The following is a 27,631-nucleotide window of genomic DNA, read 5'->3' on the forward strand; positions in this document are numbered from 1 at the left end:
TGTGGTGGCTCCACAGACTAATCCTCCATCTACAAGTGTTCACATCCCTCATGGGTGCTGGATCATGTCCTGACTGCTCCACTTCCCAGCCAGTTCTCGACTGGCTTGAGGAAACAACGTAGGATGATGCAGGGAGTTAGGCCTCTACACTGATGTGAAAGGCCCAGAAGAGGCTGGTGGCACCTGGTTTCAGAATGCCTCAACTCTGGCCATTGCATTCATTTGGGGAGTGAATCAGCAGATGGAAGATCTTTCCTCCTCTGTCTTTCCTTGTCTCTATAAATTCCCTTTTCAAAGATTAAAGACGTGTGTGTGTGTGTGTGTGTGTGTGTGTGCATGTTTCATGTGGCCAAGGATTCCTCACCCTATCCAAGAAATCTTTAGTACACAGGGCAACATTCTGATAGAGAAATAATTAAAACAAACAAGCAAATAAGCAAGCAACAAAAACATCATGCATTAATTTATATGCATTCTAAGTCCTAAAATGTTTCTGCTGCTTTATTCTGTTTCTCAAGGCAGTCAGAATGATTCAGCTAGGTTCAAGAGGAGATGACATCGCTGCCCTACCACTGTGATGTGGAGGGTTCAGGAAGAGCATGTGAGACATATTGTTGTAGCTCATTGTGGGGCAGTAGAGTTTGCCACAGCTGGCTCTGAAACGGTGCTATTCAAGTCCTGTGTACCTCAGCATGTCAAGAATGCTGTGATTGCCGTGACCTTTTTCTGTTTCTCTGACTTCTCAAAAACAATTTAAGCCCCACACTTGCTGTTTTTAATATTTGAAAGAAGAGAGGAAGTGTGATGCTTTATTACAGATCTTTATCTCACTGTCTCATTCTCACGGTTCAAATCCTCAAATACCCTCGGCTACATCTGAAATTCTCCACCATGACTGCCGAGCCAAAGGAGACTCGCAAGCACTCGCTGAATCGTGTTAGTTCTTTTTATTTTTTTATGTAACACTTTTAACTTATAATTGCAAAATATTTGTTTCCTTGTACGTTTCTTTTCCTATCAGAAAAACTACCATGCCTGTATTTTTAGTAGACACTATTACAAATAATACCTTTTCATTAGTTCTGAAAGATAACTAATAAAGATGAATAAGAAATAGCATTAAGCAGAAGAATCTTGAAGCATTATGAATAAGGTAGTTCTGTGAGTAAACACTTGTACTATAAATGTTACCTATGAGATTATCCAAAAGAACTCTATTGGCGGGCAGAAAGAAAAATCTGAATTCACACAGAGATAAATATTTGAACTTCACCTGGATGTGTAAATAACCCTGTCAGCTGGTTGAGATAAACAATTTTACTTATAAACTGTTTTCAGTGGATTTATGAATGTGACTAAACATCTCTATTATTTTGTCACTGTCATCAATTCTCATGTTAATGTGGTACTAATACAAGAAGCACATATTCAGGGTAGTATATACATGCAGTTCTATGAATATAGTGCTACTTTCTTCCTTCCTCCACTGTTTCATCCCTCTCACTCTCTTTTCATTTCTAAAATGCTATATTTTTAATTTACATCATAGTCAAAGGCTTATTGCTTCACTAAGTAAATAGTTCAGCCAAATAAATAGCCCATAAAACAAGTAGTTCAGAGACTATATATTTCAGTAGAAAGATAGGCAGGGGATATAAATAATAGTTAAATGAAATGTGTCTAATTTACTCATACAGCATAATCTAATCTTATATATTTATATGTAACCCCACCAGTGAACTTTTAGCTTCAATCTTCTTTCTGTTTGACATCATTGAGCCTTTGCTTTCTCCTGTAAAAACAGAGTACATGATTCTATCAATTTACAAATGGATCATATTTTCTCCTAGAGTTATGGTGAATGAAATAATGAAATCGTCCATATTTTTATAACAACACTTGGCATGCAATGACTATACAATAGCTGAACTTTATTTTTAATAATCATACATGTTCATATTTTATTTCAAGTCATTAATGAAATGTTATCAGTTAAAATTACCTAAAAATCAAAAACCATCAAAGGACAATGTCGTGTCTTTTCTCTTCAGAAGCATGTAATTTTACCCCTTTGATTTCATTATGAAAAGTTAAACGTTTAGGGCCAGCCTAGTAGTTAAAGTCCTTGCCTTGACCATCCCGGGATCCCATATAGGCATCTATTCTAATCCTGGCAGCCCCACTTCCAATCCAGCTTCCTTCTGCAGTCTAGGAAAGCAGTCGAGGATGGTCCAAAGCCTTGGGACCCTGTACCTGTGTTGGAGAACAGAAGGAAGCTCCTGGCTTAGGATTGGTTCAGCTCCAGCCATTGCAGCCACTTGGGGAGTGAACTATTGGATGGAAGATCTTCCTCTCTGTCTCTGCTCCTCTCTGTATATCTGCCTTTCCAATTAAAAAATAAATCTTAAAAATTATTTTTAAAAAAGGTTAAACATTTTGACTCTTACAAAAATGTGTATGTAAGCTTTTATCTCCCTAGTCGAATTGATGTTTTCAGAAGAATTTAATCAGGATCAAACCTCTAATAGATTTTTAAAAATGTATTTATTTTTATTGAAAAGCTAGATATACACAGAAAAGAGACAGAGACAAAAATCTTCCTTCCACTGATTCACTCCCCAAGTGGCCACAGCAACTGGAGCTAACCCAATTCGAAGCCAGGAGCCAGGAGCTTCTTCCAGATCTCCCTCTTAGGTGCAGGGTCCCGAAGCTTTGGGCCATCCTCTTCTGCTTTCCCAGGACACAGGCAGGGAGGTGGATGGGAAGCAGGACCGCTGGGGCATGAAGCAGCACCCATATGGGATCCTGACACTTGCAAGGCAGGACATTAGGCTACCACACCGGGCCCACAAATTGTTTTTTATTCCTCTGAGAAATAATATATTTTTATATGACCAAATATAATTCGGTATTTCTTTCGCATTGGTAAAATAGAAATTGGTTTTACCATTTAAAATGAACAGAGAAGTTAAAAGAGTACAATTAGCCTCATAATTTATCTTATCATTTGAAGATTATAATTTCATTTATGTGTTAAGACGCAGTGACCAACATCAAAACTAAAATACTGCCTAGAGTAGAAAATTGCTTAACATTTGTGACATAAATTATACACAATTGACAGTGATAACCATGATATAGCTATTCTTGCCTGTTTTGTGCTTTTCAACAGCTCTTAATACACAGTCCAAATTCTGTCATAGGGTTGTGCATGTTAATGAAAGAGCTTAAAATACTGGTAATTTTTCTAGGTTGCAACTCTCAGAAGGTATCGACTATTCTCCATATTTCGAATTATGTATTTCACGTGGGAAAACCAAGTATAAGTGATTTAAGAAAGCAAAACACCATTTTATAGGACCTCCTGAGAGGCATAAAGATGAAATTGAAAAACTGTTATAGATAGTTCATCTTTTCCACTTATGTGAAAACTTGGAGAAGTTATTTTATGCCCCTGAGCCTTAAGTGTCTTCATCTATAAATGGAAAAATAAAAATATCAGGCAGCCACATCAAACTATTGTGAAGATTAAAAGCCATGACAAATGTAAAAAGTTACAAATAATATCAATCCCAGCACTTTACTTGTTAAATTTGCCCCATCTTCATCAGACATGCTCTACCTAGACTAAATTCTTTTGCAATGAACAAGACATCTCTTCATTTCTTCCATTGGGATTTTTTTTTTTTAGTTGTGTGGCAAGTCTTATTTTGGATCTATCCATCCTTCACTTACCTATAGATATCATTTAGTAGATTTATTTTCATTTATTTCAAGGTATGACAGCAGAGACACACAGAGGGATCTTTCATCAAGTGATTCACGTTTCCCTAATGTCTACAGTGGGCGGGGCTATGTAAGGTTGAAGGCAGGAGCTCAGGATTCCATTTTGGTGTTCCATTAAGGTACCAGAGACTCAAGTACTTGAACCATCCTCGACTGCCTCCCAGGGTGTGTCGACAGGCATCTGAATTGGAAGCAGAGGCGTTTGGACTTGAACTGACATTCCAACATGGGATATGAACATCCCAAACGGTGAATTAACCTGCTACCCCACATTGCCTACCTCAATGGGTTCTTACTATTTCAACATTGTCAGAACCCATGCCAGATGTTTCATATTAATTTTCACTTAGTTTCCACTAATCCCCTGTGAGATATAGTATCATTATTATTCCTTTTACAATTTAAAAATCTTGGTCTTGACCATCAAGAAAATGTCATTCTATAGCACAATTCATTTTACACTGGTATTAATAAGAACTGATATTTACACAGGTAAAAGCCTAATTAAATATAATAATTTAGAATAGAGATAGGTTGTCCTTTAATATAAATTACTCATTTAAAATATAAGTTCTTCACAAATCAATGGCAAAATTATACTGGCTGTTCCCTAATTTTACTGCAAAAAGAAGAAATTACTTCAGGTGTATTGAGCTGTCAAATTATCATTAAGAATGCCACAAACCTGGGCCCAGTGTGATAGCATGTAGTGGTTAAAGTCCTCGCCTTGAACATGCCAGGATCCCATATGGGCACAGGTTCTAATCCAGGCAGCCCCACTTCCCATCCAGCTCCCTGTCTGTGGCCTGGAAATGCTGTCGAGAATGGCCCAAAGCCTTGGGACCCTGCACCTATCTGGGAGACCCTGAAGAAGCTCCTGGCTCCTGGCTTCGGATTGACCCAGCTCCAGCCATTGCAGCCACTTGGGACTGAACCATCGGACCAAAGGTCTTCATTTCTGTCTCTCCTCCTTTGTTTGTATATCCACCTTTCCAATGCCAAAAAAAAGAGAATGCTACAAGCCTAGGAAAAATTGTGAGTCAAAATGCAGAATGTTTGACGTTTATACTTGTGAGATTAATCTACTGGCAAGATAACTCTGATTTACATGATTAAACATATTTCACATGAAAATAATGAATGCCCGAAACAGGATAAACAATAATTGCTCATACTTAAACTACTATTGTGTTGTGACTACTGTAGATCATAGAAATGTGTGCAAGGAGGCACTGGTGTAGTGGTATAGCAGGCTGATTCTCAGTACCCTCTTGGGAGACCCAGAGGAAGCTTCTGGCTTCCAGCTTACAAACAGCTCAGCTCTGACCATGACAGGCATTTGAGGAATGAATCAGCGAACAGAAGACCTCTCACTCTTTCATTCTCTGTAAAATCTTTCTATCAAATAAAAATAAACACATCTTTAAACAAAGAAAGTTATATAAGCTTAGTCTTACATATCCTGGTTAAAATAATATTGTAAAACTTTAGGTATGAAAAGGAAATTGAAGATTCAGGAAAAGAAACAAATACATTTGCTTTTGAAGACCACGAACATTTCTTTTATAAAAATAACAATATTGTGTTTCATACTTTCAAGGTGTATTTGGCACTGAAAATACTCAGTGTAGGAGCTCAGAGGATAGATGTGAATAGTGCCTTAAAGGTTAGACAGAAAACATAAAGCTTGTATTGCATTGGTAGGAAATGTCAGGCTAAGAAAATTAAAAGGAGGAATAGCATGAATGGAAAATGGGAAGCCCAAGCAAATGCACAGAAGGAAAGTACATTTGACATTTATTCATTCACATAATTATTCCATAAAATTGCACCAAGTCCACAATGGATGCCAAGCTGCTTATGAAAGGGTGCTGCATTCCCTCAACATAGAAAAATGGAGTTAAAAGATCAGCTTATTTTGGTTCAGAGACATTTGAAATCCATGCCTACGAGGGATCTTCCAAAAGTTCATGGAAATTAATATTAATAAATGTTTTGGGATTAGCACTGTGGCATAGTGGGTAAGGCTGTCACTTACACAGCTGGCATCCCTATGTGTGTGATTTCGAGTCCTGGTTGCTTCAGTTGTAGTCCTGCTTCCTGCTAATGGCCAGGGATGAATAACAGAACATGCCCTAAGTATTACAACCTCTGAATTCATATGGGAGACCTAGAAGAAGATGGTGTTTTCCCCCATCTTTTGATTCTTTCTTCAGAAGTCTACAACATCCAGAGTTGGGCCAAGCAGAAGCCAGGAGCTGGGAACTTAATGTAAATCTCACAGCTGCATGGCAGGGACCCAGTCTCCTAATCCAGTGACTGCTAGTTCCCAGGACATTCACAGGAAGCTGGAATGAGGAGCAGAACCTAGGCATTCTACTAGGAGATGTGGGTGTCCTTTTGTATGTCTTAACTTGTATGCCAGGCATCTGCCCCTGTCAAAAATATTTTGATTGTATGGATAGTTAATTATAAGTTATCATGAAAACGTAGTTATGCAAAGGAAGCTGCAGAGTTTAGTTGGAGAAGTTTGCAGCAACTGAGCTTGGTGGTCAGGACAAACTACCACAGCAGGAACCTGCAGACCTTGAACCATGTCTGGATCTCCGGGTAGCCTCATTATTATTACCCCAAATGCCCATTGGTCCTTGAAGAGAAAGAAAGATGAATACTGGTCAAAGTCTGGCATGCAGCCAGCCTCACTGTGTGAAGGGCTGCTCTAACATTAATCTTCTGGACTAGGCACATGCGGAGGATGGATGGTCTCAGAGCCCGAGGAAAACCATTCTGGAGAGAGAGCTGAAGCAGAACAACCGCACACAAGCAAAGCAGGGGACCTATTTTGTCATTCACTGACATTCAGTGCCTGAGACTCACATGGGAAATGATGGTATCCCCAAGCTTAGATACATTATATCAAATATATGGTGTATTTCCATGTCAGTAAATCCAGGTAATATCCTGGCTGAACTTGAGGAAGAAAATGTTGCAAAGATAATGTAAGACCTATTGTAGTATTTTTCTCATTTTAAAAAATCTCACTAATCCAAAGTGTTAAAGAGGCTTCTTCTATATTAACTACTATTAGCTTAACAGTTAATACATCTGTATCCAAAATTGAATTAGTTGAATTCAATTCTCAGCTCTGGTTCCTGACTCAGAAACCTTCTAAGGCATATCCTGGGAGGCTGTGGTGATGGCTCAAAGAAGTAACTAACTGTTCCTGCCATCTGTGTGGGAGACTGACTTGTGATCTGGCTCCCAAATTTGTCCCTAAACCTTCCTTAACTATTGATGACTTCTGGATAGAATCAATCTCTCTCTCCCCCGCTTCCCCTTCCCTACTCCCTCCCTACTCCCAACCATGTATGTATGTGTGTATATCCCTGCCACTTAAATGGGATTTCACATCAAATCTTAGCAACATTGACTTCTTAATGTCCATTAATTAACGAAATTTTAACTGTTACATGAAAAAGATTGCTAGTCTTCATGTACTCGCATAACCACTTCCTTGTCTTAAAGTCCTATTCCTCTCTACCCCTCTCCTCTCCTCTCTACCCCTCTCCTCTCCTCTCTACCCCTCTCCTCTCCTCTCCTCTCCTCTCCTCTCCTCTCCTCTCCTCTCCTCTCCTCTCCTCTCCTCTCCTCTCCTCTGGAAATGAAAGATTTATTCACTGGCTGCAGAAGGTCTTGTATTTTGCACACCTCAGTTGACAGCAGTCTTTGAGAAGTGTTTAACTGAAGAGAACTTTCTTGGTCACGGTTGTATCCTTTTCCTACTAATAGACTGTATCCACTGACTGGTCAACTTGGGAATACAGAGATCCATCTACCTCTCTCCAACTGAGGGAAGCTTCTTAGCTTCAAAACTCTCCATTCAAGTTTACAAGCATATCTTGCCTTTGTCTAATCAATTCTTTTTCTCTCTTCCACATCTTTTACTGACAATTGTTCTCCTGAACAACTTTCTGAACATTGTGCCCCATCTTTGAGCAGACATTGTATAGAAAATGATTGATGACAGTTGACACACTTTTGTAAATAATTACGTATGACTGTTGTGTTGGAAGGATATAATGTGAGATATATGTAAAGGGAGATTATGAATATACTAAGTTTAGTCAGAGAAGTAAGCAAAGTTTCAGTTTCTGAGTGTAAGTTTCCATGTAACCTATCAAAGACCAATGTCTACCAACCAACACCTCATATATGAGAGGTAAACTCCTTGGAACCTGACCCAGAGCATCTCCGACATCTTTAACAGACATCCTGGTCATCTGAGCACCTAAAACCCTGTTTTAGTGTTGGTATTTGTTAGTATTCTCTACCAGAAACTTAGTGAGAGCAATGTCTTTGTATTACACCATGATAGTCCCAAAGTTTTGTACAGGGAATGCAAGAAGAGTTAAGCATAAACTTGTGGAATCACTAAATGAATGTTGCCATCACCTTGCCAAAGACATCATAGAATTCTTAAAAGAATAACTCTAAACAAGGATGCAGGACTGGGTTCCTGAAGCTATAAAATGTGACCCATCAAGCCATTGAAACCTAATGCATAGCTAATAGTTAATCTTACGTCTATATTAAATCTATCAAGTCCACTTTGCCAGTGAACATATCCTGATGAAATCCATTTTGTATCTGTATTTTTCACTTGTGTCCTGGAGAGACAATGAAATATTACATTATTAAGAATTTATAAAAGCTACAAATTAGTCTGTTGGATTTTCTTGGTTGATGAAGGGAGTGAAGTTTTGAAAGCTCATGGAGAGCTGTAATATTTTATTCAAATGGCATTAAATCCTTCATGCCCAGCCATGCCTTTTAGCTCAATAGAAAGCTTGGAGGTCTCTAATAGGATTTGTGGATTACAAATCCTCTGATATTATTAGAAGGCGGAAACTTTGTCCTGAAGGTTCCAGTACTGCTCTTAACTATGGATAAAATTTAACCTGAAAACTCAGACTTGCATTCTTATGCTCTTTAGAACCCAGCAATGAAAATGTGGACCTCCTAGAAATGTAACTGCTTAGTAGCAAGCAGTTCATTGAAGGTGAGCATTTGGGACTACTAGCATTGGCAAGTGATTATCCCAACATGATGAGTTTACAACAAAGAATAAATCTGCCAATAAAATAAACAATGGACATGAGAATCTGGATTAGTAAGAGTTTTTTTCTCTTCCTGATATTATTTATGTATTTGGTTCTTGTGTTATAGCAGATTCATAATAGTTTCTCAGGCATCTAATCCATCACCTGGATTTTTTAATTAAATAGGTCTAAAAATCAAAACTACAAAGAATTAGTGAAGCGTCTCTTTTTTATGTTTTTATATGTGAAATGTATATGAATTTGTAGTGTGAAAGTTGAGATCATGATAAAAGATTGAGGATTGTGTGCCATACATATATGAAAGTATGCACATCGGGAAAGGATTAAGGTTTGATTGCACTAGCAAGCTAACGTAAGCCTGTGGGAATGAGTAGAAAGCAAAATGCTCCTGTGTTGGACCAAAGGCAATATGAATATCGTATCTGCATTAGTTTCTTAAGTCAGTACTTTTCTAGTCCCATGAGTGTTATGTCAAGGAAGATTAAAGAGGAGACCCACATTTTAGGAATGGGATTCTCTAAGCGCTGCTAAAAAACCTTCCCAGTTATAAGTCGATATTTATTCTCCAAGGCTGCATGCTGTATGAATGTTTTTCTAAGGATCCTGTGGAACAGAACTGTCAGTGTTTTTCATAAAGCTACCCAAATCCAAGAGGTATTAGGATAGATTGTAGCAAAAAAAAAAAAAAAAAAAAAAAAAAAAAGACTGTAAAGTTGAATTTTTTTTCTTTAAAGATAATCACTTTCCATAGTTCATGTATCATGTATTCATAGGATTTTCTGTTCTGAATTGTAGTACTTGGACATTGTAAAAACTCCGATATGAAGAAAAATTAGTGAGGCTATTGGGAAATAAGAAAATTTAGTTAGAATTTGAGAAAGCTGTGTTCTGTTATATCCACTGTGACCCTCAGGAGTTGAATCATTGTGTTAATGAGAATCAGTCCAGTTTGGTGAATACTTGCTATGTACCAGATAAGCACTCATAAGTTAGTTCAATAATCAAAACAAAGAAAGTCATTTGTCAAAGCAGTTAAGACTACCTAAATCCCAGTGTGATGGCCTAGTGACTAAATTTTCACCTTGCATGTACCAGGATTCCATATGGGCACTGGTTCCTGTACTGGCTGCTTCACTTCTCTTTCAACTCCTTGCTTGTGGCCTGGAAAAGCAGTACAGGATGGCCAATGCCTTGGGACCAGCCTGGGAAATTCACAAGACTCTCCTGGCTCCTGGCTTTGAATTGGCTCAGCTGGAGCCATTTCAGCCATTTGGGGAGTGAGCCAGCACACAGAAAATCTTTCTCTCCTTCTTTCTGTAAATCTGTCTTTCCAATAAAATTAAATGAATCTTTAAAAATTTTTTTTTAAATAAAGCTTAACAAAGAAATGACTCTGCTTGGAATATCCATATCCAAGATCAGAACTTACTACTAATCAGATTCAGTCTGGTCCAACCACAGCTTTGCAGGGACATTTGGGGAGTGAACCATAAATAAGAATTATCTCTATGCTATCTATCTGTCTGTCTGTCTGTCTGTCTATCTAGCTCCCTTCTAACTATAAATTTTAAAAATTAAAAGAATATTAAGAAATTCAATATGATAGCTTACTGGTGCTAAAAAATGAGGTCGAATTAAATTGAGCCAAGATGTTAAATACACTCTTAATATTTTGTGAATCTTTGCCAATGTCATAACCTTTTTAACTCACCACAGAGACAAGTTAGATGACATACTCCCACAGTGTTCTGATAACAAATTGCTATGGAGGTAATAAAAGTGTAATGACAGTTTGCATTGCTGAACCTACTCACCTTCTTTCAATCAAGAATGAATACCAGAATTTAAGTAATTATAAGTGACTTTCTTGTGAGGGTAATTTTTAATCTACTCTAATTAAATCATTGACAAACTTATTATTTTATAAAAAGCAGCAAATTATCGCTGGCACACAGGAAATTTAATATAGAATATCAGTGAGCTGTAGCCCTATATAATGAAGGCTGCCTCCAGTGAACATAGGTATAATAGCATAGACCAATTATTGAGTAGCTACATATGTTGATGAATGTGTGGTTGTTAGCCATCTGATGAAGTGATACGTAGGACTAACCTATGATTTCATAGTATGAGAGGAGTGTAGGAAGTGGATAGGTTAAAAAAATTAGAAGACAGTTCCCAACTGATGTATTCATACCAAACAGCCTTTCTTGATGTCTTTTGCTTTCCCTTTCTCTCTTTAATCTCCTCCTCGCTTTCATTCTTTTTATCATTATTCTAAGACTTCTGGAAACTGAAGAGATATAACTAACACAAGATAATACTATAATGCAGTGTTCCAAAAGATCTTTGTGCCACTAAAGACATTAGTCTTAATGTTGTATTTGTGTTAATGTTGTGAGTTTGGTGGTTGCTCTGCAGTTATATCATAATCACAACACACTGAAGATTGATAGAATGGCAGAACATCATATTGACTATTGCTCTTAAATCATCCAGGAAAAAAAATTTGCCTCATGTACAATTCACAATTTTTTCTGTATGTATAAGACATGTTCTAAATATGAATGAATGAAAAAGGATAAATCGATAAGTGTCAAGATATTGTTTCCACAAATTAACAATATATTTACAACAAGAAATATCAGAACAGGACCAAGCCACATGGTAACCTTGACAGCTAGGCACATAAGAGAGAATGCCAGGTGCGAAAGTACTTTTCATAGCCCAGGAAAACACCTCAAATCATGAACTTGAAATATAACCCATAAGAATTAACAAATATTTAAATAAATATGTCATTTGGTCCTTTATTTGCTATTACAGTTAATATTTATGAAATTTTCAATATATTTGAAAGCAGTTTAGGGGCCTACCTTGGTACACTGAGATTTCCCAGGCTTGTGAAACAAGTGCTAAAAATAAATCAGTCAACTATAACTGAAATGAGTTTATCTGATAAAAGCAATTCTAGAAGTAAAATAATAAAAAATATTGTCAAATGTGTATAGTAAATGAATACATTTGCTGAAGAATAGAAACATATTTTAATAACTTTCATGCGATATGAAGTAGGATCTCCAAACAGATCTGAAGATGATCTTCTCAAACCCAACTGGAAGATAGTTGGATGCTGAGTCATACAGTGAGGTTCTTGATCAATGATAAAAAAAAAAAAAACCCTGAAATCTCACTCTTTGAAGAACTTGAAAATGTTCTAGATTTGTTGTGATGTATGGAACATTCATCTCCTTAAAAAGGCAAGATTTCCAACTTTGTGACAGGTCAATTAGAATAAATGATTTGCAGCCTCCTAATTGCATGTTAGCCTTCACAGTTATCAGTGATCTTTGCTAAAGGTCACCAGAAAAATGCTTGAATTGAACAAGTACATTTTTATTTATTCTTTGGTGTAGGGACACATGCATTTTATTAATATTTAAAGTATACTAATTCTTACAGTGTAACCAAATATATCAAAGAAAATTTAGCAGTGTGTGTTTCTGGGTATTATTTGTATCTAAATTGAGAATTTTCAAATTTGAAGCTGTGATCAAGTAATATGTATAGAGGACTTGATTCAGTAGGTATGGAATGGGACTTACAATAACTATTTCTAGTTAGTTTCTACATGATATTCATGGTTCTTCAATGGAGAAAACATTTTATGAGGTACAAATATAAATACAGGTAAATTAAAATAGGTGAAATAACTTTTTTAAATTTTAAGAGTGATAAAAGGCCATCTGATACATATGAGATGATATTTCATTGTTAATTTATTTGTACATTTTGGGGGAGGGTGATGTTTCATCTTTAATTTTTAAAATTTTTTTAAAAAAGATTTACTTACTTTTCTATTGGAAAGTAAGTCAGATTTACAGAGAGGAGGAAAGACAGAGAGGAAGATCTTCCATCTGCTGGCTCACTCCCCGAGTGGCTGCAATAGCCACAGCTGAGCCAATCCAAAGCCAGGAACATCTTCTGGGTCTCCCATGTGAGTGCAGGGTCCCAAGGCTTTGGGCCGTCCTTGATTGCTTTTCCAGGACACAAGCAGGGAGCTAGAAGGGAAGTGTAGCAGCCATGGTATAAACTGGTGCCTATATGGGATGCTGGCATGTATAAGGCGAGGACTTTAGCGACAAGGCTATTGCACTGGGCCCAATTTTAAATTTTAAATTGCTTTAGCCAATTCAATGCAATGTATATATGTACATTTTATAATTTAATTAATGAATTAATTTATGTGTTTATTTAAAGGTGCATTTTCATAGGTTCTGGGATTTTCCCATCCCCTATCCCCAAACTCCCTCCTCTCACTGATTTCCCCTGTATTAGTACAATAGTATAATCCTTCAGAAATAGTCATAAGTCCATTATTCTGCTGTTTAAGTATATCCTAATATTGTAGGCGTGAACATTGGCAGGGAGTTCAGTATCCCATTGTCAAGATATATTTAGGGCCCGGCGGCGTGGCCTAGCGGCTAAAGTCCTCGCCTTGAAAGCCCCGGGATCCCATATGGGCGCCGGTTCTAATCCCGGCAGCTCCGCTTCCCATCCAGCTCCCTGCTTGTGGCCTGGGAAAGCAGTTGAGGACGGCCCAATGCATTGGGACCCTGCACCCGCGTGGGAGACCCGGAAGAGGTTCCAGGTTCCCGGCTTCGGACCGGCGCGCATCGGCCCGTTGCGGCTCACTTGGGGAGTGAATCATCGGACGGAAGATCTTCCTCTCTGTCTCTCCTCTGTATATATCTGGCTGTAATAAAAATGAATAAATCTTTAAAAAAAAACAAACAAACAAAAAAAAAAGATATATTTAACAGTTTCAGTGGGATTCCATCTTTGAAAGTAGAGGTGCACACTGCATTGTATCTTTACAACTGGATATTATAGTTTCTATTACACAGTTCTCCTAGATAACTGTATGTACATGCATTTTTACCTCTATATTTATTGATCTTATATTTTACATAAAAGTTGTCTTATATCAGAGAGAAAATATGATAATTTGTCCTTTTGGGATTGACTGATTTCACTAAGCCTAATCGTCTCTAATTGGGACTATTTTGTTGTAAACGATAGAATTTTATTCTTTTTAATGGCTGAGTAGTATTTCCCTGTTTACAGATGGCGTGGTTCTGCACACAGGAGTGCAATTAAGCTCAGGCTGTTTCTGGACACCTTATTGTTTATCTAAGTATTGCCCCAGAACCTGGTCCAGACAAGCAGCATGCCTTGTGGGAGATGGCTTGATAAGCATCCTAAAAATTGATGAAAACAATAGGAGTAAGAACTGAAACTGCTGTGGTGATAAATATAGTTATTGTCACCTTAATGGCTAGTCTGTCTTTGCAGTATCTTCGGAGCATAAAAAACATATGTTTCAGTTGCTTTTATGATCCTTTGGCTAGAGGAATTAAAGAGTGATTTTATTAATATTGTAGAAACATACTTTTAATTGTTGTTCCAAATATTTATGATGAGATATAAAGCACGTAGTTGTAGAGGGATTTAATATCTGAAACTTTTGTTTTGGACCTTCTTTTTTTTTTCCTTAGGGCATATTTTTCTTATTAAGTGATAAGTTGTAAAAATAGAAGTGTTTTCCTTTTGACATGTTTCTCCCGTTGAATGGCAGAAAAGTTCTAGAAATAGTAATGTTAGTAGGAGTGTATAACTGATTAATAGCTAATCGCATGTGCCCTGGCCTTAGAGTCCTGGCTGTCGCCCAGTGGCTACTACTGTAGAATGAATAATGGCTTGTTTGAAAAATGATTTCAGTGTTTTGCAGAATTATCTTTAAAGACATCTGCTTAACCCTAAAGTAGAAAACAGAGCAATTAAATGTTTGTGCAAAAGCTTGTGATGATTTCTGTATAAAGAAGACAGCTTCTTGAACGGTTCATTCTAAGTACCAAGTGACTGTGATTTGCTCTCTTTTCTTGCCGACTCCAAACACCCTTCCTTCAAGTCCGAACTCAACTGGAGCTGGTTTCCAGCAGTGAAAGACTTCTTTGATGAAAATTATAAAACATTTAAAAAAGAAATAGAAGAAGGCAGTAAAAGATGGAGAGATACACCACGTTCCTGGATTGGCAGGATCAACATAATCTAAATGTCTGTATTACTGAAAGTAATATACAGATTTAATGCTATTCCAATCAAAATCCCAACAGCATTCTCAGAAAAAGAAAAGATGATACAAAAGTTCATGTGTAAACACATAAGAATGTAAATAGCCAAAGCTATCCTGAAGAATAAAAATCAAGCTGGTGAAATCATAAATCAAGACCTCAAGACCTACTACAGGGCAGTGGTAATATAAAACAGTCTGTTACCGATACAAAAACAGAGATAAGTGGAACAGAATAGAAACCCCAGAAGGGAGTCTGCACATGTATAGACAATCTTTGACAAATGAAATATATATATACTTCTAGGAACATCATTATATTTCCCTCCTCCCTTCTCCTATCTGCTTTTTTCTTTCATTGCTCTCTGCTTTATAGTTTTAAAATAATATTTTAAATTTATGTTATAGTAAAAAGGTTTAATACAAAATCAGACCAGAGGTTTAACAAATAAAAAACATAAAGACTTAGTTTAGTGGAAATACAATAACTAAACCATAACTGAGTAGAAGGTCATTCTACTAATATATAGTAAATTTTAAGATAGTTATAGGTCATTGAAACTATGGTAGTATAGCATTTTTAGCCATTGATATGACAAAATATTTTAAAAAATCACAAAACTTTGCAATAAAACTGATGTACTCATACAATTTTCTCTCTCTCTCTCTCTCTCTCTCTCTCTCTATTTTAGCTTCCACAAGTAAGGGAGAGCATGCAATATTTGTGTTTCTGGTCCAGCTTATTTCACTCAACATTTGTTCTCCAGTTGAGGTCAGTTGGCTGTGAAAGGTAGAATCTCATTCTTTCTCATAGTGAATAATATTCCATATTGTGTATATACCATATTTTCTTTATTCATTCATCACATGATGGAGTACATGTACCACCATGTTTTAGTGGCTTATCTACTATGGCCAGAATTTGGAATCAACCAAGATGCTTAATATCTCATTCTGGTCTTGATTTGTTTTCACCAATAGCTAGTAATGTTGATTTAATATTTGATTTAATATTTATTTTAGTATTTCTCTGCTATTTGTTTTTTTTCACAAGTATCTATGAGGCCTTTTGCCCAATTCTTAACTGTATTGTATTTTCCTTTTCAATCGTTGTTTTATTTTTTTTTTGCATTGCTAGTATATGCTAGGTATTAACCCTTTTTTGGATAGATATCTTGCAAATATTTCTTTCCACTTTGGTGGATACCTCTGAACTTCTGTTGATTCTTTCCTTCATTGTGGGGTACATAGCTTCTTTCTTGTACAACATCATATGTTCTGGAAGCACAGAAATTTTATACTCTGCTGATAGAAAAGAAAATTAATGCATCCACTGTGGGAAACAGTATGGAAATTTTCTTTAAAAACCTAGAAACTGGTTTCCTATATAATTCAGCAATCCCACCACAGACTATATGCCAAAATACATGAATACATTATATCAAAAAATTATTATACCATCATGTTTACATTGACACTGTTCACTATAGCCAAAATATGGAATAAACCAAGAAGTCCATCATCAAATGAGTAAAGAATATGTGGTACACATATTCACATTCACACACACACACACACACACACACACACATTGCAATGTTGTTCATCTATAAAAAGAATGAAATTCTACCATTTGCAACAGAATGGATGCAACTGGAGGAAACAATGTTGAATTAAAAAGCCAGACAAAGGAAGACAAATACTGCATGTTCTCTGTTATATGTGGGAGCTAAAATTATAATGAGGGAAAAAACCACCAAAAGCAAAAAGAGACAAATGTTTGCAAATGTCTTTGAAATATCTGCAAATACAGATTAGCCAAACATCGTTTTATATGTTTTTCAAATCATTGATTCAGAATGATATATGCATGTGGTTTTAATGATCTTAGATCATTTTTAAATTTACCACCTGTGAGTTAAATTCACAACTTTTTATTTGATTTATGTATGACACTTGCCTATACAGTGTTACAGAGAAAGAGAATCTTCCATTTTAAAAAAATAATAATAGACATCCTAATAGGCAGGAGATGGCATAGCATTTTGATTTGCATTTCCTTGATTTGCATTAATGATGTCAACTGTTTTTATGTCTGGAGAAAATATTAATTCATATCCATTGACAATTTATTTATTTTAAATTTTTAATTTATTTTTAACTATAAAACAGTGAGACACAGAAACAAATGAAGAGAGAGAAAGCTGTTCCATAATTGATATAGTCCTCACATGTCCATAATTGTTGAGCGTGAGCCAACCCTTAGTTAAGAGGGAGGAATCCAATCTAGATCTCCACGAATGGCAATGACATAACTGCTTGAGTCTCCCAGATTGCAGAGCAGCAGCTGGGGTTGGAAACAGTGCCAAAATGTGGACCTAGATAGTCCAATGTGGGTTTCAGGCATCTTAGGCAGTATCTAAACTACTGTTCCAAATTCTACCCCTCTGCCCATCTGGAGAGAAAGTGGCTAACTTGGCCAGAGGTGTAGTGGTCACTGACACACTTGTGGCTGTGCCTGGTCCATTCCTTCCAGTTTTGAAGGGACTTAGCATTGTGTGCCTTCTCTTATCTTGTAAAACCAATATTGTTTCTTAGCATACCCAAATTATTTCTCTTTGTGCAGTGCTTCAAAACATTCAAAGTTATCCAACATCTCACGAACCAGCCTAGTCAAGCCAGCTGCTGTTGAGACTCGTGCTACCTGCAGGGTCTCACATAAGCTATTGCTACAGACCTATGAAGTACCAGACATGAGAAGATACATGGAGTACTAGGAGCACACATCGTCCAGTTACAGAGGGGAATCTCCAGGTGAGTCATGTTTCAGCATTTGTGGGTCTCTTGGTGAAGTCAGCAAGCCATTTAGCAGAATTTGCAGGTGGCTCTTAGGAACTGTGTGCTGGTTGTTGTGGGCTCCCTGCTTATGTCTGTCCCCAGGTGATATTCTTTATTTTTATATGTAGTTTATATATAGAACACTAATCCCCTAAGTGTTCTGAATGGGGTAAGTCAGAAGTATTCCTCTTGATAGTGAGTAGCAAATCCATCAAGCCTAGTACTTACTTCTCTCTCACTTTGCCTGTGGAAGAAATTACAATCTCAGGGACCAGGGACCTGTGTTGCTGTCAAGTTGTGCCACCTTGAAGATAGGTAATACGAATAAGTCAATCTGTTCTACTTCTCTTGTTTAAAGTATCCAGTCTTCAACGTTTTGTACCACTGGAAGGATAGATTCTCAGGTACACTTTGGAGATTTTTCCTCTACTAAAGTTTGGGTAAAGCGACATTTATGTAAGGGCGATGAGGGGACCTCCCATTTCCTAACTTTCTGGCATTACTCTGTGGAAACTTGCTTTTGTTAAATGTTTCCAGAATATATCATCTGTTGGTGTTAGTTTTAATAATGACTTTCTTACACCTTAATATAAGAAGCTGGAATCTAACCTAAATTTTCTGAAATCAGTAGATGTTTTTTACCATGGGCCTCAATATCTCTGCAGAATTTCCAACCTCGTACACAATGGGCATGAGACATACAGTTTGATGCAGTAGTAAACAAATGGATGAATGAGTGAATTAACCAGAGAAGGAATCATAGACTATGGATAAATGAATATGTTAAGAGATCCAATGTAGGGTTAATAGAAGATACATACTTATAGATAATTTTGCAGAGATAATACGTGTGGGTTTGCACTTTAATTCTTCAATGTGATTGAATTTTGGAATAATGTCTAAAGCTTTCTGAACTCGAGATAAAAGCTCCATCTGTATACAGTTGTACTGTGGTGCGAATATTCTTCAGTTGTCTTCTGGGATTAGGATGCAACAACAAACTCTGCTCAGTAGCTGCACACACACATTCCTGTTAAAGTGCTGTTTCTTCACTAACCGGAAAAATGTAGTTAAGACCCTTTGGAAATATGAAATGAGATTTCTTCTCTTTCTATTGGACTGTATCAGAATTAATAAATTCTGTTAGCTATTTCTGTTAAGGATCTCCTCTAGCTCATTTTGTGAAGCAATTTCAGGAGACACAAAATAATGAAAAATTTTGTAAGAATTTTATATGTGAATTCTTTGTTATTAGAGATTTTAAAAATTACCTTAAAGAAGACAAGCAGGTCTGTTACTTTGTGAACATTCTCTGAATACAGCTAACCTGATTTTTCAGTAAATTTTAAAATCTGAAACTTTTGTGACAGCATATTTGATATTATTGTCAGAAATCAGTTGTATCTCATTAAATATGAGATTTGCATTTGTTGAACAAAATAAACACATTATTAAAGGTCTCTATCTACTACTCTTGATAAAAAGAAATCTAGGACACGCTTGTTAAAAGGTGGCACTCGCATGCCAGTGGGTAATGTTGGCATATGCTATTGCTTGAAAGGGCAAAATCTGCTTTCTTTCTCACACTTGGCTTGGATGGTTACCTTGATTTGATCGTGGTGAACAAAATGTCAAAATGTGAGTCTGCCCATTATTCCAGTTCTTCTTACTTCTCACGTTTCAATTGAAAAACAATCTGAGTCCAAAGCCAAATAACTTTCCTGAAGTGAATGATCTTGACACTTGTGTTTATCTCAACCAGGTTTCTCCTTTATGCCTTCTCGTCTGCTTCAGGTACCTGCATACATTTTATGTGTGTCACAATCTGTTTATTATGTATTCTTTTTTTTTAATATTTACTTAGAATCCTTCTTTTTCACAAGAGGAGGGATAATGTTAATTTTCCCCTTCTATTTATTCTCACAATTGCTAGAATATCAATTATACACTAAATTCTGCAAAATCATGTAGTAATATGCCATGTAACTGAATATTTCATTGATTTACTTAAAAATATTGAATATCGCCCAATTGACTGTTTATAGTTATTAGGATTTTTTAAAATTTAACTCAGCCTTTAATAAAGTATTTTACATGTGTCCATTTTTTAGAAACTAAAGAATGGAAATAGGATTTGAACCAAAATTAATGTTTTGCTTATTTTTTTTCTACTACCATTGGCAAAAATAAATGCCTAAAAAGCTAAAATGTCTTAACTTGCCCATTTAATCTTGCTTGTTGTTTCTGCCTACCCTACGAGGGCAGTATTATTACTTATGTTTTTATATGCATGTCTGTCAGATTTGCCTGAACAACATATTAACCTGTACAATTTTGAAACATTTGTATCTATCCTGTTTCTCATTTCATGATTTGTAAATTGGAGATGAATTATCTCTTTTCTTAAAGTTATGTGATGTATTCTAACGCACAGGTAGTGAAAGAGATAATTAGAGGTTAAGTCATCAAGGTCACACTGACAGATAATAAAGCTGAACCTGAGCCTCACCCTGATAAGTCATTTTTACCCCGATTGTAATCATTGGTCATTTCTCTACTTCAATAAGTGAGCTCAAATTAACACATCAATGTCATTATTTATTCAGCTCCCATATTCCACTCATATAACCTTACTTACTAGCCAATGTTCACAATGATTGCAAACCACACAGAATGTAGATGTAGAGGTATTCAGCATAGATGATGGAAGATGAAAAGTTCTCTTAAAGGGCAGAATACTGAGTACCTAAAGTATAAGCTGAAAAACTTTTAAAACAAATTCTATCTAAAATGCAGATGAAGGAAAATTAAAAAAAAAAAGACATTGCAGCAATAAACAGAAAAAATGGCAGATGGACATGAAAAGTAGTGTTTTGAATACAGAGGAAATCATTTTTCAGAAAGCTGAAAATTTTCTGCAGTGTTAGGTTCTGAAAGGTCAGGAAAAATGAACTCCAAGAGACATGGTGATTTCTCAGTGATGATTAAGACTGCTGCAGCTTATCAGTAGGAGATGAAAGGAAGCTGGAGTGGTTGATGAGTGGGTAAACGTGAGGAGAGCAAGAGGACACAGAATGCCAAGGGTAGGAGCAGAAATTTACTTCAGGCATGAGGAAAGATACTAACTTTGTATGAGGAAAAAATGAGATATCCTAGATACGGTTCCTATAATTTGGCAATATAGCAGGAAAAATAAAAATAAATACATGTTTACTGACTTCTGTTTTCTCTCTGAAAAGTGTGTAATGTTTTGAGAATAAGGATATGATATCAGCTGTTGCTAAGACACAGTTTCCCAAATCTTAGGGCCTTAAAGGGCAGCCATTTTTCATTTCTCCTGAACGCATAGATATAATAGGTCAATTGTTCTGAGTTATATTCCACTGACTTTAGCTGGGCTAGCTAATGTAGCTGCAATCAAATGACCAAGTAAGCTATGGGTTGATTAATCTGATTTTACAATGGATGCAACTAATTTACCTACCATGTTGTTACTCATAGGTTGGACCCGACCTCTTAGTGGTAGTAGGATTGTGAGGGAAGGTTGGGGTATTGTTACAGACTTAAAAGTCTGTGCTGTTAAAACCTTAAGAAGCAATACAACTTTATTTGTAGACAGAGTTTTGCAGGTTAAATGAGGTCATAGGAGTTAACTTTGATTTCATACAATTGGTGTCTTTGTTAAAATAATTGAGAATCTGTCTATAATCTATCTATCTATCTATCTATCTATCTATCTATCTATCTATCTATCTATGTAATGTGGGGACACATTAAAAGAGTTTATCTTCACACCAGGGCATTCAAAAAGAACCTGTTAATACTGCCAACCTGATCTTGGACTTTCATCTTGAAGAACTGAGAACAAACAGAGTCTGTGGTATTTCATTTTGGCAGCTAGAGCAGTCAGATATAAAAACAAAGAAACAAAACATATATGCCCTTTTTCAAGTCTCTGTTTATGCTAGTATGCTACTATGCCGTTGGCAGAAGCAAACTACACATCCACACTCGGACTCCCAAGTGTGAAAGAATCCTAAAATTACAGGAAATGCCTTCATTGAAGGCAGTCAAACAACAAATCCAACAGAGATGGGAAAAATGAATTTGAGAAACTCTTCATATAGCTGTTCCTCAATGTGTACCTTTGGAGAGAAAGAAATTGCTCTCTCTTTCTCTCCTTAAATCACCAATCCTTTTGGATTTGAGCCTTACCCTTATGACAACATTTATTCTTACTTTCTCCTAAGTATCCTGTTTTTATATTTAGTCAGTAGAGGAGTTAGGATTCAGATGTAGTTATAACACTGAGATAGAGAGGGTGGATGTTTGGTTGTTTTCCAAGAGTTTTGTTAGATTAAGATGAAACTACTCAGTCACTATGGAATTGATTTTGTTTTGTTTATTTAAATGATAGATAATATTTAAAACAAATTATAAGTGGAAGACAGTGGAGATTGAGAAAGGGTGAAGAATAAAGGAGACAACAGATACCATTAGATTGGGGATGAAATTATATGTAATAGTAGTGAAGCAATATAGTCGAAAGCATAAATCAAGTTATTAGAATTTATTATTTGAAATTCTAGTGGATTTAGTGATGACAAGATTTGGGATGCATTCATAGATCACAGATGATAAAAGATACTGAGAAGATTTCAGGAAAGTGAAGTTGAAGTGACTGAGAGGCAAGTGTGTCTGTGTGTGTGGAACTCTTCCGATCCAGTGGGATAGATTTGGTGGGAGAAAACACAAAGTAGTCATGTCTTTAAAGTATAAATATTTGTTTAATGAGATGTGAATGACACTGAAATTTCCTTCCTCTGACTATATCTGAATAATTACTATTGAATATACATCTTGGGCCAAAAAATTTTATTTATAAGAATAATTGCCTTATAATTTGCTGGCTCTCACTCTTCCAATAATAACCATAAAATGCAGTAAAGGTAAAACACTAGACGGATCAGTTGGGTATGGTTAGTTCCAATAGTTCTCTGTGTAAATGTCCACTTTTTAGAAGCACTGAAATAAATGAACTAGATCAGGAAAGAGCAATTCCAACCTCCAAAGTTAAAAGCAGAGTTGAAACTATTAGTTGAAGAAAAGGACAAGGCTCAGGTTACTTGACTGGCTGCTGTATTTTTTCCCCTAGCCTTTTTCTTGACAGATGGTCTTCAAATTTCTCTTCTTCACCCTTCTGCTTTGCTAAACCAGTCTTCCTTTCTTATATTCCTGAGATCTGAGGGGCTCAGCTGTCTTCAGTTATTTTTTTTTTTTGGTATGTTTTTATAGCACTTCTAATTGTAGTCTTTTTTTGAATAAGGTTAACAATCTTCAAGAAAGATGTCCTCAATTTTCTCCCCAGCTAAAAAATGCTGCATCCGAGATCAGCCAGAAATAAAGGTAAAATTCCCTGGACGGAACTTAGCTATACTCCGTACTTTTCTCCCTACATATATTTTTGTTTGACAATAATAATATCTGATAGTTTTAAGAGGCAGGTATTCAGATGGTGCTTTCAAGATATCCCACCTTTTTAAAATTTTCTTCTCTGCAAGTGGACATAGAAGAATTATAGGCACAGGTCTGAAGTGCGAGATAAGCACCCCTCTTCTGGGAATCTATCCAGTATGTCCTATGCACAAATAGATGTACCAGCTTTCTATCAACATAACCATTGGTATGCTCTCTACAATAGCGACATTTAATGCCTTGTGTCACACCTTTCTTTTATTAGATTATGAACTCTTTAGGCACAAAGTGTTTAACTTTGTAATTTTGAAATGATCCACACTTAGTCAGTGTTTACTAATGAGTAACAACTGATCTATCAAGCGTTATTGCTAAGAACTCACCAAGAAATTTACTATTCTTCATTCAGCTCTATTTACCCAAACAGGAGTTAGGGCAGAATTTCATGGAAAAGGATTTTATATTAAGCCGCAAATGAACAGAAAATGCCAATACTGTGAATCTGTTACCATCCAATGTGCCCCAGACTGAAGGCTTTTAAATGTAAAGGGATGGGTCCCTGCAGCATGGCCTAGAAGCTAAAGTCCTTGCGTTGAATGCCCCAGGATCCCATATGGGCGCCGGTTCTAATCCCGGCAGCCCCCCTTCCCAGCCAGCTCCCTGCTTGTGGCCTGGGAAAGCAGTTGAGGACGGCCCAAAGCGTTGGGACCCTGCACCTGTGTGGGAGACCCGGAAGAGGTTCCAGGTTCCCGGTTTCGGATCGGCACAGCACGGCTGTTGCGCTCATTTGGGCAGTAAATCATCGGAGGGAAGATCTTCCTCTCTGTCTCGCCTCCTCTCTGTTTATCTGACTTTGTAATAAAATAAAAATAAATCTTAAAAAAAAATGTAAACGGATGGCGATGGACCTCACCATGCAGTAAGGACTCAGATTACAGAAGTATTTATTTATATCAATCTAGAGTTTGTGATTTTTAGTAAAGATTTATTTGCTTTAATTGGCAAGAGAGATTTACAGAGCAAAGGACAGAGAGAAAGATCTTCCCTCTGCTAATTCACTTCCCAAGCCCCCACCATGGGAACTGAGCTGTTACAAAGCCAGGAGCCAGGATTGTTCTCCAGATTTTTCAAGTGGGCCAACAGGGACAAGAAAGGCACCTACATGGCATACCAGCGCTTTTAGGCAAAGGATGAATCAGTTTGGCCATCATGCCAGTCCCAGTGCTTGTGATTTTTATATCAAGCAAAATAGTCATTTAGTGAATAACTAAAGCCGGTAGTAATAATGCTTATGTTGTTGATTGAGCTATTTATATAAAGGTAATAGTTGTCATAAAACAACATATTCATATTTAGTTTTCATATTCTCTAATGTATTTCCACAAACATTTACGTCTGTAATTTATAGATGCAGTTTTTCTTCAGGGAGAGCAAATGTATAATTTCTCTCTACGTAAAGTCTATTAGAGGTTTAAGAAGGTGTAGGCTATAAATCAGGCAAAATTTAGTGACTGTAATATACAAAACCATTTGAATAAATAGGAAAAATGTTTTTAACAGTATTGTTTAGTCATAAAATGGAAATTTTAGCTGAATTTATGCTTATGTAATCTTAATTATGTTGCTTATAATTTTAAACTATAGACATAATGTAGGTACTGATATAATTTTTCAGTTCCATTAACTTAAGCAAGTTCCATTTTAGCATCCATTTCTGTTAGTATTACTCCTCTCAAGAAAGGTAATTGCCACATAGAAAAACAATGTCAACCTTTAACTCTTCTGTAAAGATAAATATAATAGAAACAAAAAATTGTGAAAACAGACTGAGTAAAATTGTGACACTTCATCTTGCCTTACTTATTATGGATAATAGATGTGAAACACATATTGGTTATTACTAGTATAATAGAATATTACACTAACAAATATTATAACCATGTTGATTATACTGTAATCTTTTTTATTAAAGATTTATTTTATTTTTATTACAAAGTCAGATATTCAGAGAGGAGAGACAGAGAGGAAGATCTTCCGTCCAATGATTCACTCCCCAAGTGATCGCAACGGCCGGTGCTGTGCTGATCCAAAGTCAGGAGTTTGGAACTTCCTCCAGGTCTCCCACGCGGGTGCAGGGTCCCAGGGCTTTGGGCCGTCCTCGACTGCTTTCCCAGGCCACAAGCAGGGAGCTGGCTGGGAAGTGGAGCTGCCGGGATTAGGACCTGCACCCATATGGGATCCTGAGGCGTTCAAGGCGAGGATCTTAGCCACTAGGCCACCACACCGGGCCCAGTTATACAGTAGTCTTAAACATAGGCTATAACTACAATAGTATCAGTAGGCTAATTAGATAATAAATTGGATGTAACTCAGCAGGAAGATGGCAAGCTCTGGCCCTGAAATGCCAACATTTACCCCCAACAACAAATTACAGCAACAAGCCACCACTTCACTGTATTAAGAATTCTGAGATAGGCAATAGCTTTTCCATACCCAACCCCTATTCAATCTGTAATGTCTTTTATATTTTCAGGCTTTTTGGTCACAGGCAGTTCAAAGATTGTGCTTTACTTAGTTTCAGCTTTTATGATGACCTCAGTCATTTTTTGCAGTCAGGTACATAGCTTTGCTTTACATCAATAACATCCAATACATGATAATAATATAATTAAATGATACTATTTATAATATTTAACATTACAAGATATTTCAGTATCTATAAGTCAATTTTTTAAACATAAATGAGTATCTTCCTAAGATCTCTTAAGCTAGAACATGGTTTTTCACATTTTTATTTATTTGAAAAGCAGGTTTCATTCTTCTCTTGAGTGTCAAAATGAAAGCGAATGAGAGAGAGCTGAGAGCTCCCATTTGTAGGAAGTCTCTAACTTCCTGCAAGAGGATAGGGCTAGAATGAGAATAGAACCCCAAGTCAGGAATAAACTCTGGGTCTCCTGTGTGGACAGTAGGGGTTCAGTCATGGGCACTGCTGTTGCTGCCCGCTGGGGTTTGCCTTGGCAGGTACTGGAGTCAGAAAAGCAACTACAAAGCCAAACTAGGAACTCTGATGTAGGATACAGACCACTCAGCTGCCAAGCAGCTGCTCTGAAGAAGCCACATTTTATTCTATGGCCTTGATGTATTATCATAAAGACTGAGGAAAGCTGAAAAGAAAAATATAGTGCCAGGCTACCTTCAAAGACACTTTTCTCTGATTTCCTGCTGAAATTAAGCATGAAAACCCAACCCTTATAAAATAGAGAAGGGAAGAAGCAGCTGCTGTGACCCATCCAGCTCAGCTTCCTAGGGAAGAAAACAGGGTGAAAACAGGACATGGCAGAACAAGGAGACCTCCAGCAACTCCTAGCGCCTTTTCTACCTTCACCCTTGATCTGGCTCTGGGATTGAGAGTGAATCTCAGTTTGATCTACTTGTAGCTAGAAACAGCCTCACAAACTTAGATTTGAAAATTTTTTTAAAAATATTTATTTATTTTTTTTATTGGAAAGGTAGATATACAGAGAGCAGGAAAGACAGAGAGGATCTTTCATTCGATGGTTCACTCCCCAAGTGACCACAATGGCCAATCTGAACGGCCAATGGGAATTGAGCCAATCCGAAGCTAAGAGCCAGGAACTTCCTCCAGGTATACCATGCGGATGCAGGATTGAAAGGCTTTGGGCCGTCTTCAACTGCTTTCCCAGGTCACAGGCAGGGAGCCGGATGGGAAGAAAGGCTGCTGGGATTAGAACCGGCGCCCAAATGGGATCCCGGGGCGTTCAAGGCAAGGGCTTTAGTTTCTAGGCCACCACACCGGGCTCTGAAAAATTTTTAACTGTGTATCTTTAGGTATATTGCTGAAACTTCTGTAAGCCTTTTGACCTAAAAGGTGTGATCATTTGCAAGTTCATGAGGAACAGCTGAAATGAAACGGTTATAACTGTACCACTGTAGGACCCAGAAATTAGTGGAATATGATTATTCTGCTGGCCATGGAGTACAATTAGGCTGAATTGCTAGTGTGACTTGGAATTCTATGGCTTTCCAAGGAGTGAACGTTATAGTGAGAATTTTTAAAAATTAATTTTTTTTATTGCAAAGTCAGATATACAGAGAGGAGGAGAGACAGAGAGGAAGATCTTCCATCTGATGATTCACTCCCCAAGTGACCGCAATGGCCGGTGCTGCACCAATCCGAAGCCAGGACCCAGGAGCTTCTTCCGGGTCTCCCACATGGGTACAGGGTCCCAAGGCTTTGGGCCGTCCTCCACTACTTTCC

General features: G+C 36.9%; 1 long non-coding RNA gene across 1 annotated transcript in view; it reads left to right on the plus strand.

Annotated features, from left to right (window-relative positions):
- LOC131482626 (uncharacterized) overlaps nt 1–27,631 on the plus strand; it is a 324,972-nt gene that overhangs the window by 264,427 nt on the left and 32,914 nt on the right. The window contains exon 3 of the long non-coding RNA XR_009247172.1: nt 17,666–17,853. This is a non-coding gene — a long non-coding RNA (uncharacterized LOC131482626). The remainder of the gene's footprint in view (nt 1–17,665; nt 17,854–27,631) is intronic.

The sequence above is a fragment of the Ochotona princeps genome, chromosome 19 (assembly GCF_030435755.1).
Source record: "Ochotona princeps isolate mOchPri1 chromosome 19, mOchPri1.hap1, whole genome shotgun sequence".
Classification (NCBI taxonomy): domain Eukaryota; kingdom Metazoa; phylum Chordata; class Mammalia; order Lagomorpha; family Ochotonidae; genus Ochotona; species Ochotona princeps.